Here is a 14,978-nt window from a genome sequence, read left to right on the forward strand (position 1 = left end):
GCGCCCGCGATTGGCCGGCGCGGCGGAGCGAGCGGCGGAGCGGCGGCCGGCGATTGGCTGCGGACGAGGAAGTAGGAAGGAGGACGGAGGGGCTCGCGGCTTGCGGGGAGTTCGCGGCGGCGGCGAGCGGCGGTGGCGGCGCCTCCCGCTCCTCCCCGCGGCCCCGGCACCCGCCCCGCCCGCTCCAGGCCTCTGCGCACCGCCCGCACGGGCCGCGCCGGATCGCGACGCCCTGCGGCGAGGGCGGGCGGCAGCAGCGGGGGCGCCTCATCCCCATCCCGCAGCCGGGCGGCTGCCGAGGAGGCGGCGCTGACGCAGCAGCGTGGAGCCCGGGACTCGGGTGCCCCGGGAGGGCTCCCGTCGCTGGATCTCGCCCCGGCCGGGGCCTGCGGCCGCCCCGCGGCGCGGGAGCGCGCCCCGGTGAGTCCCCACGCGGCCGTGCCGAGCGCCCGGAGGAGCTGGCGGGGCCGCCTCGTCCACTCCGCCCCCGGTGACTCCGGCGGGCCGGGAGCAGGTGCCGCCGCCGCCCCGGGGCGGGGGAGCGCGCGGGGTCACCGGGAACTTTCCGCGCCGCCGGGGGTGGGCGGCTGCGGCGGCGGGAGCCCCGGGAGGGCATCGCGGGCGGCCGAGCTCGGCGCCCCGGGGGAAGCGGCCTCGGCGGCAGGTGGGCCGGGCCGGGCCGGGCCCCTCAGGTGCGGGCGGCCGTTGGGCGCGCGGCGGCCGTTGACTCGACGAGACCGGGCGGGGGGAGCCCGAGCCGAACCCACCGACACCCCCAGCCCCGGCCCGGCGGGTCCTCCCCCGGGGACAGCCCGGCCGGCCCCGGCGGCTCCGCAGGACAAAGGCGGCGGGGCCGGCTGACAGGGGCGGGGGGGGCCGGGCCTCGGGCCGGGGAGCTCGCGGGAGCCGGTGCGGGCTCGTGGCTCAGGGGTTGCCCTGCGGGAGGGCGAGGGCTCGCCCGGACATCGCCGGGTGTGAGGCCATTCCCGGGGCAAACCGGGCAGAGCGTGGGCTGGCGGAGCCGCTCGCCCCGGTCCCGCCGTGCCGGCCCCTCCCGGGGCACGGAGCGGGTTTTGGGGCGGCAGCCGAGAGCCCAGCCGGCTCTGCCCAGACAGAAGTTTGCTCAGGGCGGTGGGTTGATGTTTGGGGGGCCCCTCACGCCTGAGTGTGGAAATAAACCCCTCGCTGCACGGCCGTTAATTAACGCAGCAAGTTGGTTGACTTTTCTCCGGTTCGCTGCGCGGGGTCGCCGATGCCGCTGCTTGGGAGCGGCGGATCCGTGTGAGCGCAGGTGCCATCCGGCCTCTTTGCGGGGATGGCGGCGGAGTTTTAATTCCTGTGGTGGTTCAGCCCCGACGGGCTCCTCTCGGCCGCACTTGCCCCATGTCTCCCGTGGCCCTGAACATCTCTGCTTTCCTGCCGGCAGCGCCGGTGGCTCAGAGCTTGTTTCCTCTTCTCCTTTTGTGTAGCGGTGGCTCCTAATGGAGGCAGCTTCGCTGGCTCCCTCTTTTCCAGCTGCTTCTACAAGGCGCAGGAGCCAGCACATGTGACTGGGCAGATCTCGGCAGGCTGGCAAGTGCTCTCCGGGCTACTGCTCGACAGACAGACAGACAGCTGCCGATGCGGGGATGCTCGCACCCCAGCACGGGGACTTGCGGGGACTCCCTCTCTTTCAAAAGAGCAACAGCGAAAACTTGAAAAATACGAGCATTTGGGATGTATTCTGTTTGCCTTGTCTCCCCCCCCACCCCTTTATCCACGAGTGCTTATCTGAAAGAGGTTCTGGTTTTGTTTTGTTTTAAAGAATACAGCTGCCCCTCGTGCTCGCTTTCCATCTGAAGTCATCATTGTCAGGAGCAGGCGGACCTCAAAGCGAAAGGCTTTTCTGGGCTTTTGCTAGCCTGGTTAATTGATCTGTCCATCAGTTTGCCACAATTAGCCCTCGCTCCAGCCTGGCGGGCTCTGTGTGATCTCTGGGGCTGCGGTTGCAGGGCTGTGTTCTGGGGTCTCGAGCTTTTATTTTAACGTTTCCAGTTCTTACGGTTGTGACACGAACTGTATGATAGACCGACGCTTTTGAAATCTTAATGTGATTTAAATACCAGCAAGCTGCTGATGGCTTTAACAGAGATATCCTGCTAACGTATTCATCCTGAGCCATCCTTCACATGTGTCATGTCCTGGCTACCTGAATCCTTCTCGAGATTTAGCTAGAACTATCTAAATATTTGCTTGCAATAGGCAACTGTGTGTTAGTCTGATTTAACAGGGCATTTTGGATTAAAACATTGATTTCTGTTTGTTTTCCTGATGAATTCAGTGCAGCATTTTAAGTGGAGCAGCAGCACAGGCTTTCCAACCGCTGTTCTTGAGCAGAGCAGAATTGCTCCCCGGTGAAGTGTAGCGTTGCTTAGAGGTGTAAAATCAGCCGGAAAACCCCAGACCTATGGGTGGAAATAATTCCCGTAACTTTGTAAGAGTGGATCCTTTCTGGGCGCTCTCTTTGCCTGCTGACGGTGACAATTCCACGGAACAATCTAATGCTGCTGAGAAATGTAGCGTTAGGGGAAAAACGGTCCCAACCTTGGTCGTGTGGCAGAATTGGTGTTTCAGAACCCGCTGAGGTTTTCTCGTGCAGCTGTATCAATCAGTCTGCTGTCCTTTTTGCCAGTCATCTGCGTCACCTTCTGTCTCCGATCTGACAGCTTTCTAATGTATTTGTTTTTTTAACCCCTCTGAGCAGAATAGGTGAGCTAAGTGTGTTTGCTCTGGTGGTGTTAACTCCTGCTGTGTGTCTCGGGGGCTGTGCGGGGGACACGTGCGCTGCTGCAGTCTGGGGATATCTGATTTAGATAGCGCTTGGTGATTATTTTGGGGAAATACACCCTTCAGCAAATGCTTTTCTAATACTCCTGCAGCACTGAAAATAAGCCCTTAGCAGCAAATCTATCCAAAGTAAACAACTGAAAAATAATTAGAAATCGTAGGCAAAGGCGTGCTCACTGTTTGGCATTAAGTTCAGATCATGAGAAAGTGAACGAATGATTATATCTGGTGCTGCAAAAATAGGAAGGTGTGCTTGCTCGGATGTGCAGATACTGTGTCCAAAAGGAGCTGTGCGGGGCTTTTTGTGCCCCATCGAATACCGGGTTAACCATGGCAATACATCCCATGGCAGGAACGACAGAACAGCTCCCGCCTTGTGCCCAACCAGCTGAACTAATTAAGTCACAACTACCATGTTGTTAATAATACATGAAACAGCAGTTCAGATAACCAGGAAACACAAAAGCCAAAAAACAAACACCCCGAAGAAGTCATAAAGCTAAGAATAGCTTTGAACACGAGCTGTGTGCTCTGTGGGAAGCGGGGAGTCCCGGGGGCTTTTCCTCCCAGTCCCGGGGGGTTTCTGACCTGACGGGTTGTGGGTGAGCTGCAAGTAGCTGGTTTTCTGTGCGGCTGCACGTTTCTGTGTCCTCAGATACTTCCTCTGAGCTGGGGGTGTTCGGAGCTTCGGGATGCAAACTGCATTTAAGGGAAAAAAGGGGAGATGGCGTGTGAGGGTTTGGGGCAGGGGGGCTCCAGAAATGCTCATTGCCGTCCACAGTCGCCTTTCTGGCTGGGACCAACGGCATGCTTCTAATGACAAAGCAATACACAAATTCATAGCCAGATTGCTGCCTGAGCGAATGAGGTATCTGTAACAAGGCTGCTGTGATTTAACCCTCCAAGCCTACACTCTTGGAACCCCTGTGCTGGCAACTGATGTTCTTTAAATGGGGAAAATGCGCTCAAATGTAATGCCACTGGTTTTATTTCTTAAGACAGAAAGAAATGTGATTGTATGGGACAATGCAATAGGCCTTTATCCAGTTACTTGGTGTTCTAGCATGGAGCTTTATTATTTAAAAAAAAGTAAAATAAAGTAGAGCCATAGGAATACTTCATGTTATAGTAAAAACCAATCATCTCCGATTGGCAGAACAGGACTGTGGAAATCTTTACCTTCACCTCGCTTTAGCTCAATGAGGGACTGATGTTAGCATTAAAAAGTTAAACCAAAGGATGTCATCAGGAAGAATACATGTAAATCTGGTTTTAAACTAATTCATTTGCACCTGTTTTCTGTCCCCTGTCAATATTTACGGCATTGGAATTGAATGAGTCTGTTCCATGTTATTTCTTCTCCTCCAGTGTGGGTGAAAACCCGTATGGAATAGGAGAGGGTATGGAGAGCTGCTGAGATGTAAAAAGTGTTGTCAAGTGAGCAGCTGAACTTGGCTTTTAATTCTCTGAACTACCGGCGTTGCAGTGAGAACATTTCCAAACCTTTAGTGAAATTGTAGTGGAAGCCCCTCGAGAAGGGACAGCAGTTCATCACGTACCTGAAAATGAGGATAACCCCGTGTGTTCAGGGCCCCGCTTCCACACATTTCACACGTGGCACGGCCAGGAGCGCTGATTTTGTCACCCTGTAAAAAAATCCCATTAGGTTCTAGGTACATGTTCACTAGGATGCTGGGCTGACTGACTCCTTGCCCAGGGCTGCCCTCGGTCCGTCCTTCTGTCCTGCATCTCCCTGTGCCGTTTACGTGCTCTGCAGAGGTGTTGACTGTCACTGAGTCTGACACGGGCTGAGTGTCCCCTGGCGCTGGGGAGCGGTGTGGGGCAGAAAAGAGGGTTCTCTGGGTGTGGGGGCTTAGAGTGCTGCGGGAATTGCCGGTGGGGCGGGCGTGCTGCGTGGGGCGGGCGTGCTGCGTGGGGCGGGCGTGCTGCGTGGGGCGGGCGTGCTGCGTGGCCGGCCGGAGCACGTTCGGTGCTGGGGAGCCTGAGATGTCAGTGAAATGTGGCGTGTTGAGGAATAAGACGATGTTCCGGTTCAGAGCTGCCGGTTCTGTATTCCTCGTGTCCCAGTTCTCTTGAACAAAGGTGTGACTAAACAAGAAAATTATGTTGTTTTTTTTTCCCCCTTTGTAAGCCACATCACAGGAGCGCTTGCTGGCACCCATTGTTCTTCAAGCAGTTTTCTGAAGGGCTTTCTCAAGCTCAGCTTTGAAACCATACGGCTTATACAGCTTGCATACAGCTTGCCCGCCTCAGCACGCTTGATTTTTCTTTTTTTGTTTTTTATTTTGTTAATAAAAGATCTTGGCTTCTAGTAACTGCATGTGTATCAATATTTCAAATTATTTACGATGCTCTTAGGAATAGAAAGGAGGCGTTTTCCTAGCATTGATCTGAATAAAACTGCCTTGCCGGCACCTTATTTTTGTGTCTGAATGATCATCCTTTCAATAAAATTGCGGTGCTAGAGAAGCATCGAGATCCGTGGGCATCGCCGGACTGTGCTGCTTCATCCGTACACCAGGCATGGCCTTCTATTGTTCCTGGCCGTGGCCTGTGGGAAGCCCTGGGAACAGCGTTAGCCGTGCAGCAGCATCCTCTGCCGCCCGCCTGCATTGTCTCAGCGCCTGCGGAGTACCTGGGACGGGCCGCGCTTGGCAGCCAGGGAACAGAAATTTGGAGTTGGAGGCGCGTGAGGAGAAAAGCTGATTGAGCTGAGGGGAGAAGGGGCTGCGGGCAGCGCGGGCTGATGCTGCCTGACCCGGCAGCGCCTCTCGCCCAATCCTGCAATTAAAGTCCCCTAACGAGACCCTGAAATGGAGGGGGGTCGGCTCCGCAGGAGCTCAGTGTTGTTGGCTGTATTGGGTAGTTGGCAGATTGAGCGCGTTCTAGCTGATTTAGGGTCGGGAATACCGTGAAAAGGATTTGGGGGGGAGAGGGGTATTGAGGCATCTCCCTCTGCGGGGGGGACGCAGGCAGTGAGGAATAAGCTAAATAATCACATATTGATAAGTGTGGAAGATTTGGAAGGAGGAGGAGAGTGCAGGCCTGTGAAGGAAGCCAGTGGGCAGCAGGATTTTTTTGAAATTAAAAATCAGCAACAAAAGGGATGCAAGAGGCACGTTTAGTTGTGTTTCTTTGTTTGGCTGGCTCCGTGCAAACGGGTTCGGGAGAGCAGGGCTGGAGGTGGCGGGCAGCGGGGGCGCAGCAGATCTCTCCAGGTGCGCAGGGCAGCGCAGGAGGAGGATTTGGCAGCTGTAATCACATGGAGACAGAGAAGAAGAGATTTTTCCTTAAAATCCTGGCTGAACGCCAGGTGACAGGGTGGGTGTGGAAATCTGATGGCTTGGACAGGTCAGTCCCAAACTGGAAATTCCTTAGATTTCACCGGACTGCATGAGCAGTGGGAGAGAACCGGGTTTTGGGGGATTTGTGCCCCAAACCATGGCTTGGTGACCCCAACTCTCTCGCTCAGCCCTGATTAGCTGGAGGTGGCACGTGCGATTACCGAGCACGTGTGGAGCGTGTGACGGTTGCTGTGCCCTCCCCACGGCCCCTCGCCCCAGCGCTCCCCTTCGCACATTCTGGAGCTGGATTTCACAAAAGATCCCTGGAAAGGCGGTTGTGGGGGATTCCTACTGTCCTTTCTTGCACTGTGGTTGCAAAGAGCTGAATCCTTTCAAATCCTGTTAGAGAGCACAGACAGTGTGATAGGGAAAGCACTATTTAGCCTGCCTTCAGAAAAAAAGCCATTTTCATTTCTTGCCATTTCCATTTCTTCCCATATAGTAGAAGCAGCGTGAGGGAATAATTCCCACTTCAGAATAAATTACCAGCTTTGCTGAAATTGCAGTCCCGGGGCCTCTGGGGCTCTAATGGTGTGATAAAAACCCGTCCCTTTTGGTGCTGTGGGTCAGCGTCGCTCGTGAGGAATCACCTCACCCCAGCGCCCAAGTTCTTGATGCAGGCAGCGTCACTGCGGAGCGGATGGTGCGTGGCTACCTGCGAAAGGCTCTCGCCTGCGCTCTGTGTACATGCGATTTGCATCAGTCGTCCTGCCTGAAGCCCCTAACGAGCTTAAGAACTCGTCTGTTTTCTCTGTGCGTAACAAAAATTAAACCCTTCCCTCCAAACAGAAATGCTGTCGCGTGCTCAGCCCGCTGCTTTCACCCAAGCACAATGGGCAATCGCTGGCCTTGCCGGAGATGCCACCCTGAAGCTCATTACTGGATAATTAGGCGATCCTTAACCTTTCCACGAAGTTTGGGGGTTTGGGGAGCTCGGGGAAGTGATTTTTATACTGATAACATGACTTAACCCAAGACCTGGCCTTGAATTCCAGGCGCTGGGCTGTTCCAAACTCCATCTGTCCACTAAGTGAATGTCAATCCCATTCCAGCTTGCGTATGTTTCCACGGAAACCGTCAGCGGTGATGGTGAGAAATGGACCATGGAGCGGCCAGGAACCAACACAACAGCGGCAGTTTTACTTTTCGGTGCTTAAACGTGATTAAAACCTAGTTAGCTGCAGTAGCGCTGCGTAGGGCAGTGGTTTGAGCACCGTCCGCTCAGCTAGTTCTCTTGAAGGAGGCTGTGTTTTGTGTCAATGAAACGTGGTCCATTTAGAAATTAAAGGGGAAAGTGGCTTCAGGTGCTGCCCCATAGGTCTCATTCCAGCTCTTGGAGCTTTACACTTTCCCATATAGATTATGGGGTTTGTATGGTGTGCTCCTCTCTTTCTTTCCTTTCTAGCAGGCTGGAAAGCTCACGCAGGCGCCTGCAAACCTGTGCAGCTCCTCGGCTGGACAAAGCGAGCTGGGCGTGCGCTCTCCCGCACCCACCCAGAGGAGCGTTTATCTCTCTAGTTAGACCCCCTCCAAAATATCAAGTGTTTAGGTAAATTAGAAATCAGCATCCTGGTCATGTGAAAAGAGCAACAAAGCATCTTGGTGCTACCAAGAAACGAGTTGGGTTTGGTTTCCCCCCCCCAATTAAATTATTTTTTCTTTAATGGAGAGTTTAAATTCTGCACAAGCCAGAGTTGTAAGTCTGCCTTGCTTTCTAAAGAGAAGCGTATTTCTGCCTGTTAATACAGTCATTAAAGAAAATGTTTATCTTGGTTATTGAAATGAGTAGTGAGGCTCTCACTTTGGAGCTCTAAACCAGGATATTATCTGTTATTTTAGTTTAAAGAATGTTGCTAGCACACTTGGGCTTAAAATGTTTTACTGTGACAAATAGCTGAAGCTGAAATTCTGGTGTCTGGGGATATCCCGCGTGGGTATATAGTATCCTTGTGCATTGTGACTGCAATACGAGGCAGAAACTCCGCGGCTCCGAGCTCTTTGCAGCTGTTGTCCACCATCACGTCCTCTTTGGCTCAGATCTCTGGAGACTGGGATTGCCAGCAGCAGAACTGGCTGTGGGAAGGCGGGTGCTGGGGATGGTCCCCGGGGCCGGGGCTGCGCGGCAGCCGGTTGCTGTGGCCACACAGGGACCTTTGCGGCGTGTCCCTCCTTATCAGCTGTTTACCCTCGGCGCTGTGGGAAAGCCCAGCTCGCTGCGGCTTTCTCGGCTTTTCCAGCAGCTCCTGGAAACTTTGTACCGGTTCTTGTGTGGTTTGCCCGGTAGTGGTGAGCGTCTCCCGCTGCCGCTGTGGTTCCGCTTCAGCTGGCAGCTCCTGCAGCTGCAGGCATCCCGCTGCCCTCGCCCCGCCGTCCCGCTGCCCTCGCCCCGCTGCCCTCGCCCCGCCGTCCCGCTGCCCTCGCCCCGCCGTCCCGCTGCCCTCGCCCCGCTGCCCTCGTCCCGCCGCCCCGCTGCCCTCGCCCCGCCGTCCCGCTGCCCTCATCCCACTGCCCTCGCCCCGCTGTCCCTCTGCCCTCGTCCCACCGTCCCTCTGCCCTCATCCCTCTGCCCTCGTCCCGCTGCCCTCGCCCCGCCGTCCCGCTGCCCTCGCCCCGCCGTCCCTCTGCCCTCGCCCCGCCGTCCCGCTGCCCTCGCCCCGCTGCCCTCGTCCCACCGCCCCGCTGCCCTCGCCCCGCCATCCCGCTGCCCTCGTCCCACTGCCCTCGCCCCGCCGTCCCGCTACCCTCGCCCCGCTGCCCTCGTCCCGCCGCCCCGCTGCCCTCGCCCCGCCGTCCCGCTGCCCTCGCCCCGCTGCCCTTGTCCCGCCGCCCCGCTGCCCTCGCCCCGCCGTCCCGCTGCCCTCATCCCACTGCCCTCGCCCCGCTGTCCCTCTGCCCTCGTCCCTCTGCCCTCGCCCCGCCGTCCCTCTGCCCTCGTCCCTCTGCCCTCGCCCCGCCGTCCCTCTGCCCTCGTCCCTCTGCCCTCGTCCCTCTGCCCTCGCCCCGCCGTCCCTCTGCCCTCGTCCCTCTGCCCTCGTCCCTCTGCCCTCGTCCCTCTGCCCTCGCCCCGCCGTCCCTCTGCCCTCGTCCCTCTGCCCTCGTCCCTCTGCCCTCGCCCCGCCGTCCCTCTGCCCTCATCCCTCTGCCCTCGCCCCGCCGTCCCGCTGCCCTCGTCCCACTGTCCCGCTGCCCTCGTCCCTCTGCCCTCGCCCCGCCGTCCCTCTGCCCTCGCCCCGCCGTCCCGCTGCCCTCGTCCCGCTGCCCTCGTCCCGCTGCCCTCGTCCCGCTGCCCTCGTCCCACCGTCCCACTGCCCTCGCCCTGCGGGCACGTTTACCATGGGGCCGCTTCACGTTTGGTCTGCTTGTACCCCAGCCCATTGGATCTTTGAGCTCTGAACTGCATCTCTACCCTAGCGCTCTTGTGCCAGTCACTTGGGTCTATGAGGGTATTTTTCTCTCCCCCATCCCTCTGCCCTGTGTGTTGAACATCTCAATGTTAAATCAACACTCTCAAATCCTGTAGCTGAAAAGCAAGGGGTAGTACTGATTGTTTCTGCACTTGTTGGTGCTACGAGTTCCTCAAAAGTTCCCTCTCCCCCACCATGAGCATGTTCTCCTTGGAGCTGGAGGAAGCGCAGGGTGCCCTCCAGGTAGCAGAGCACTCACTTGTGAAGAGCAGCTTGTGGAGCACTTGTAGGACTCTTGTCCCCAGCACTCAGCACACTTCAATGTTTAGAAGCCACAGCCTGACTTCAAGGGACCTTCCTGAAAGTTCAGTTGGAGGCACCCGCGACATTTCCATAAAACTAGGCCAAACTGTTTAAAAGCTTTGTGGTTCCCAAGAAGAAGTTGTAATTATGCTGCTTTGCCAGAGATCTGGTGGTTTGTCCTCTGCAGTTCACGCTGGCTTCACGGTGACCTGCACTGATGCACATGAAGTCTTCAAGGTCTGGATGTTGCTGGGTTCCCCTTGAGATGAGGCGAAGCCTCTGCCTGCAGAGCAGCTGTCTTGTAGCCACAAATTTACATGTGAAATGTCCAGGTATGAATGAAGTCAGCGTAGCTGTAGGTGAGATTTGCATTGAAGCTGGAAGCTGTATGATGAAACTGTCTTGGTCTCCAAGCCAATTGTAGCTGCTGATGCTCAGGAGTGATCTGCACCGTGAGGTGCCTGTGCTGTCCCCGAGCTGACCCGCCTCTGGTGGCCTCTTGCGACGCGTGGCACGAGGTCTGGCAGCGTGGTATAGAGTTACTGCACACTTGTGGGGTTAAACGGCTCTGGTTTTAGTGCGGTCCTATGAAGCGCTGCTGGGCTGAAACAGCCGTGCTCACTGGCTGTGGGACCTGGGGAGAGGTGCAATACTGAACTTGCATGCGCTTGAAAATCAGTGGCAAAAATCACCATCATGCTTTAAAGCGCCTTTGCTGGCTGTGTGGCCCCTGTTTGTGTACCTGTACGGAAAACACAGAGGAGCCGGGGCGGTCGTGGTCAGCCCCGCTGTGGGGCAGGGGATGACCTGTACCGAAGCACTGCTGCCAGACGCTCTTCTAACCTCGGCTTCTTCAGGCAGTCTCACACTTTTTCTTGCCTGGCAGAAGGAAAGATGTAGGAAGAGAGTTCTGAGTCTCCCTAAGTGTGTCTTAAGGGCTTTCCTTCCCCTCTCATTCCCCAAAGAATACCACGTCACCATCATACACATTAGGAACTGTTCTCTCCACCCTGTTTTTTAATGCCATGACGTAAGCCCGTACGCCCTCTCCCCGCTGGTCACCCCCAAGCCCTTCCCCGCTCCCTTGCTGGTCCATATTACTCACTGCACAGCAAAACGTGGCCAGCTGGACCCCACTCCCTCCAGACTCGGTCCACGCTGCGCGTGGTGTGTCTGACGCGGAACTGCTGGCCATCTACCCCAGGGTGATGTGGATTTATTTTTATTTCACGGCAGTGCGATGTTGACTCAATCCGGCTTGTGCTGCTCAATAAACCTCGGTGGCTTTCTGCAGTGTCACCTTGCTGGCTGCTGCCTGGTTTGCGTGACCGGTGATTCCTGCCCATGCAGTGTATAAATTGCGTATTTGTTCCCTGTTGATGGACTCTTCTTTTTTAATGCTTCTCCGGTCCATCTAGATCATACATGAACCCATAGCTTGTCTTCTGACTCGCTTGCTGTCTCTCCAGCTATTACCTGCAGGTGAGCCTGTGCCTCACTAATAAAATACTGTGTGACTTGCTAATAAAATATTGACTAGTGTCAGGCCTGCCCCGGGGGTCCTGCTGTGTGTGTTGTTGTGTTTCATCACGGAATCGTTAGGTTTGGGGAAAGGCCGCGCCTGCCTGCCTGACGGTGCTTTTCCTCAGGCCATATATCCCTCGCTGGCTCCCAGGAGCAGCCTGAGAATCACTGAGGAAACGCGGCTCACCTTATTGCAAACCTCTTATCATGGCATGGCTTTGAAAGCTAAGTGTGTTTAATCGCTCCCTTTCTGAATGGCCAAGCAGTGTCACGCATGTGTAGGTAGATAAATGCCAGTTAATGAGTGGATATAAAGCAAATCACTCCCAGCACAGGTCTGTAAATGCTGTCCAGTCTATTTAAAGGTGGTATTTGTTGCCACGACTGATCAAACCTGGGGTGCAAGCAAATGTGTGTATTTAAATACACCTCTACCGATATGGGTAAAGGATGAAGGAGCTGGGCCAGCTTCTAATGGGAGTTAAATGGGCTCTTGTGGAAGCAGTGTTCCAGTGACTGGGCTTCTAGTTGTTGAAAGTGGCTGAATTGCCTATGTCTGGCTTGTGGTTTCTGTTATTTTACCACCACTTAACAGTTCTGGTATGGAGACATAAACCAACATCCCGCCGTCTTGCTGGGGAGTTTTCTCTCAGCAGATTTCTGCGGCCAGCCGTGCCGGCTGCTGGAGAGGCTCTTCTGGCTCTGCCTGCGAGCTCGGGCAGCGCGGGCGTCGGGTCCTCTGCCTTCCTGGGCTTCGGTCGCCAAGGTGCAGTTTGGGCAGGGCCCGGGGTCCCCCTGCCTGTGGCAGCCGTGGGATTGCCGTGGGGAATGGGCCACGCGCGCGGGGGTTTCGGTTTCCCCAACCCGCACCTCTGATCATTCTGGAAAGAGCCGGCGCTTGAAACCTTGAAGTGCTAATTGCTTAGTAATGAAAAGTCTAATTGCCAAGCAATTAACTTTAAGCACTTAGTGGCTGGTGGAGGTTCAGGCTGGTCTGATGAAGATATTAATAACTGCAGGTTCCAGCCTAAAATCTCATCTGTTTCCTCTGCGAGCGTTGGTGCTGTGGGACCCCCACACCTTGACTCCCCAAGTCCATAACTCTTCTGCCTTACCAGAGCCTGTGTTCCCCTGTGCTAATTCCCTAATGGACAATCAATTAATGATCTGCTCTTCAAAAAAACAAAGCAACAAAAAACCCCTTGTCTGAACTCAGTGGTACAGGTGAGTGTGTTAACACCACCTTAGGAATTAAGAAACTTGTTCTCCTTTGAGAAGTCAGGAGGTGTTGCAGCACCGTTCAGTTGGGCTAAATTTTTCTTGACTGACCTAATACATTAAACCAGTTGAGTTGTGAAATTTTAAGAGGAACTTTTCCACTTAGCTCGTACTCATTTGTAAGTGCTGCGCTCCTGCATTAAGAAGAGGGAGGAGAGGTTTTACGGTGAGTTTAGTTGGGCTTGGCAGCGTGACCTCGGCCGTAGCTGTGCTGCGGGAAGGCGTGTGGACGCACACCTGGGTGCTGCCGATGACACTCTGTTCTGTGAAGGAAAACGTACCTGGTGTGTTCAGGTGGGTTAGCTTCTCCAGGAAACCTCTGTGGCACCTGATAGCTTTTAGGTAATGGATGCGCTATAACTTTACTCTTCCCTGCGTGAAACTCTAGGTTTCTGTACCTGCAGAAGTTCTGCCCGTGTTAATGAGAATATACTGAGCTTTAGCCACATCTGAACCTTTATTCCCTACATTCAAGTGCTGCCAAGTCAGCTTTGGGTTTAAACTCTGCTTAGTGTTTAGTGCAGCACAGTGGTTTATAAGACATCCGGGGAATGTTTGAGAGTGTTTGGTTACAGGGATTCTAGTGGGAATGCAAGAGTTTTGTAGAGTCTTTGACTTGAATTCTGGGGGGACTGAAGCTCTGGAATGGAGAGCTGCTCAGCACAGGTCATCGTCTGTCACCTGTGTCCTGGCCGGGGAAGCGAACGGAGGACGCTGGTGTTTGACGTGACGCTAGGAAAGTGAGGAGAAGGAAATATAAATCCGTGTTCTTTGGAAGTGTGTGTTGCACTTTGAATGCAAAGAGGGATCAAAACTGAAGACAGAGGAAAGCTGAAATCCCGGCAAGGTGTTCTGCTCCATGGACAACTGCTACAGACCAAGCCGAAGTAATGTGATACTTCTTTTGAAACTGCATAGAAATAATAGGTATTTCCAAATGAAAGATGATCCTGTCTTAAATGCTTAATCTAGAACTGAAAATACATTCAGATTGCAGTTTTAGTCTGAAGAAGTAGTTCTGGTCAATGTATTTCAGCTGGGGATGAGTCAGAACATAGGAATCCTCAAAAATATTGCATGAACTTGTTATTTAACATGGCCTTTTTAGCCTGCCTGGGTTTAAGGCTTCTGTAAATTCAAGTGGAGGTTATAAACGTGCGCGTCTGAAATTTTAAAACCCAGTTTCTCTTCTGCAGTCCTCTGGGCCATGACCAATGGTGGTCGGTACCCTTAGCTGCACCGCACGGGACTCGGGCGCTGAACCGGGCACCGCGTTGTCAGACCGTTTCGAGGGATGCTCTGAGGGAAATAACACGATTATTTAAAGGCAAAACAAAACGTTCTCAAAGTTGCATTTCGGGTCAGATGTTAGGATGGTTAATTAAATGTTCCATTGAAGTAGTGCCTTGCCCTTCCCTGAATTTCCTGCGTTGCTTTTTTTCCTCCACTAAAGCAAGTTCGGAGCTTGCCGAGCAGTAGCGTGTTGTCTTTGGATGTCGAGTTTGCAGCTGAAGGGGCTGTGGTGGTGAATGGGCGGCTTTGTGGAGCGCCGGGGCCGCCGGGCGGGCTGAGCAGCCGCAGGGCGCACCTGCCCCGCGTCCCACGGCCGCTCCGCTGCGCCACCGCACCGCTCCCACGCCGGGCACGGCGCGTCTGGAGTCATTTAAACCCAGCAGCTCCGAGGTTGTGCAACAGTGTGATTGTAACAGAGACAAGAGCTTTAGTATTTACTGCAGAAAAATCTTGCACCTTGTTCTGTGCAAAATAAAGTCTTGGAAATAATTTGTTATTCCGTTTGGTGTGCGCCAGGAATGGTGCCAGAGCTATCTGAGCACAGTGACATATGATTGATATTTTACCAGACTCGGCCTTCTGCCTTGAAGGAATTTAGTTTGCATTTTGCATGTATGGAAAATCAGATGAGCAGGGCTTCTTTTTTAATTCTTTTTAAACCATGATTAACTTGACTGGCAAAGCTTGTGCTCCTCCTAAAAACACAACTGTCAAACATGCCTCGAAATATTTCTGACTTGTTTTTTCAGACTACTTATAGGCATCTCACAGGGCGTCGTTAGCGTAGCTGTCACGGAGGCAGCTTTTTGCGGAGCCTATTTAAAGTTCTCGTAGGCAATTCTTTGTAAACGTGATATTTAATATATCTGGTATGTATGTGTAGTAGTAGCTGCTGCTGCTGTTCTCTGGGATATTTCAGGAGAACCGCGCAGTCCGTGCGCGCTCGAGCCTTCCTGTTTCGCAGGCGGTCCCGCATGCACCCCCC

At 54.5% G+C, this 14,978-nt stretch overlaps 1 protein-coding gene across 1 annotated transcript in view; it reads left to right on the top strand.

Moving 5' to 3' along the window:
* Nucleotides 1-62: 62 nt before the first annotated feature.
* The window catches only part of BAHD1 (bromo adjacent homology domain containing 1), a 31,809-nt gene continuing 16,893 nt past the window's right edge, over nt 63-14,978 (top strand). The window contains exon 1 of the mRNA XM_065065655.1: nt 63-420. The gene's annotated coding sequence lies outside the window, so the exon portion shown is untranslated. The remainder of the gene's footprint in view (nt 421-14,978) is intronic.

This window comes from Columba livia, chromosome 5 (assembly GCF_036013475.1).
Source record: "Columba livia isolate bColLiv1 breed racing homer chromosome 5, bColLiv1.pat.W.v2, whole genome shotgun sequence".
In the NCBI taxonomy this organism is placed as follows: domain Eukaryota; kingdom Metazoa; phylum Chordata; class Aves; order Columbiformes; family Columbidae; genus Columba; species Columba livia.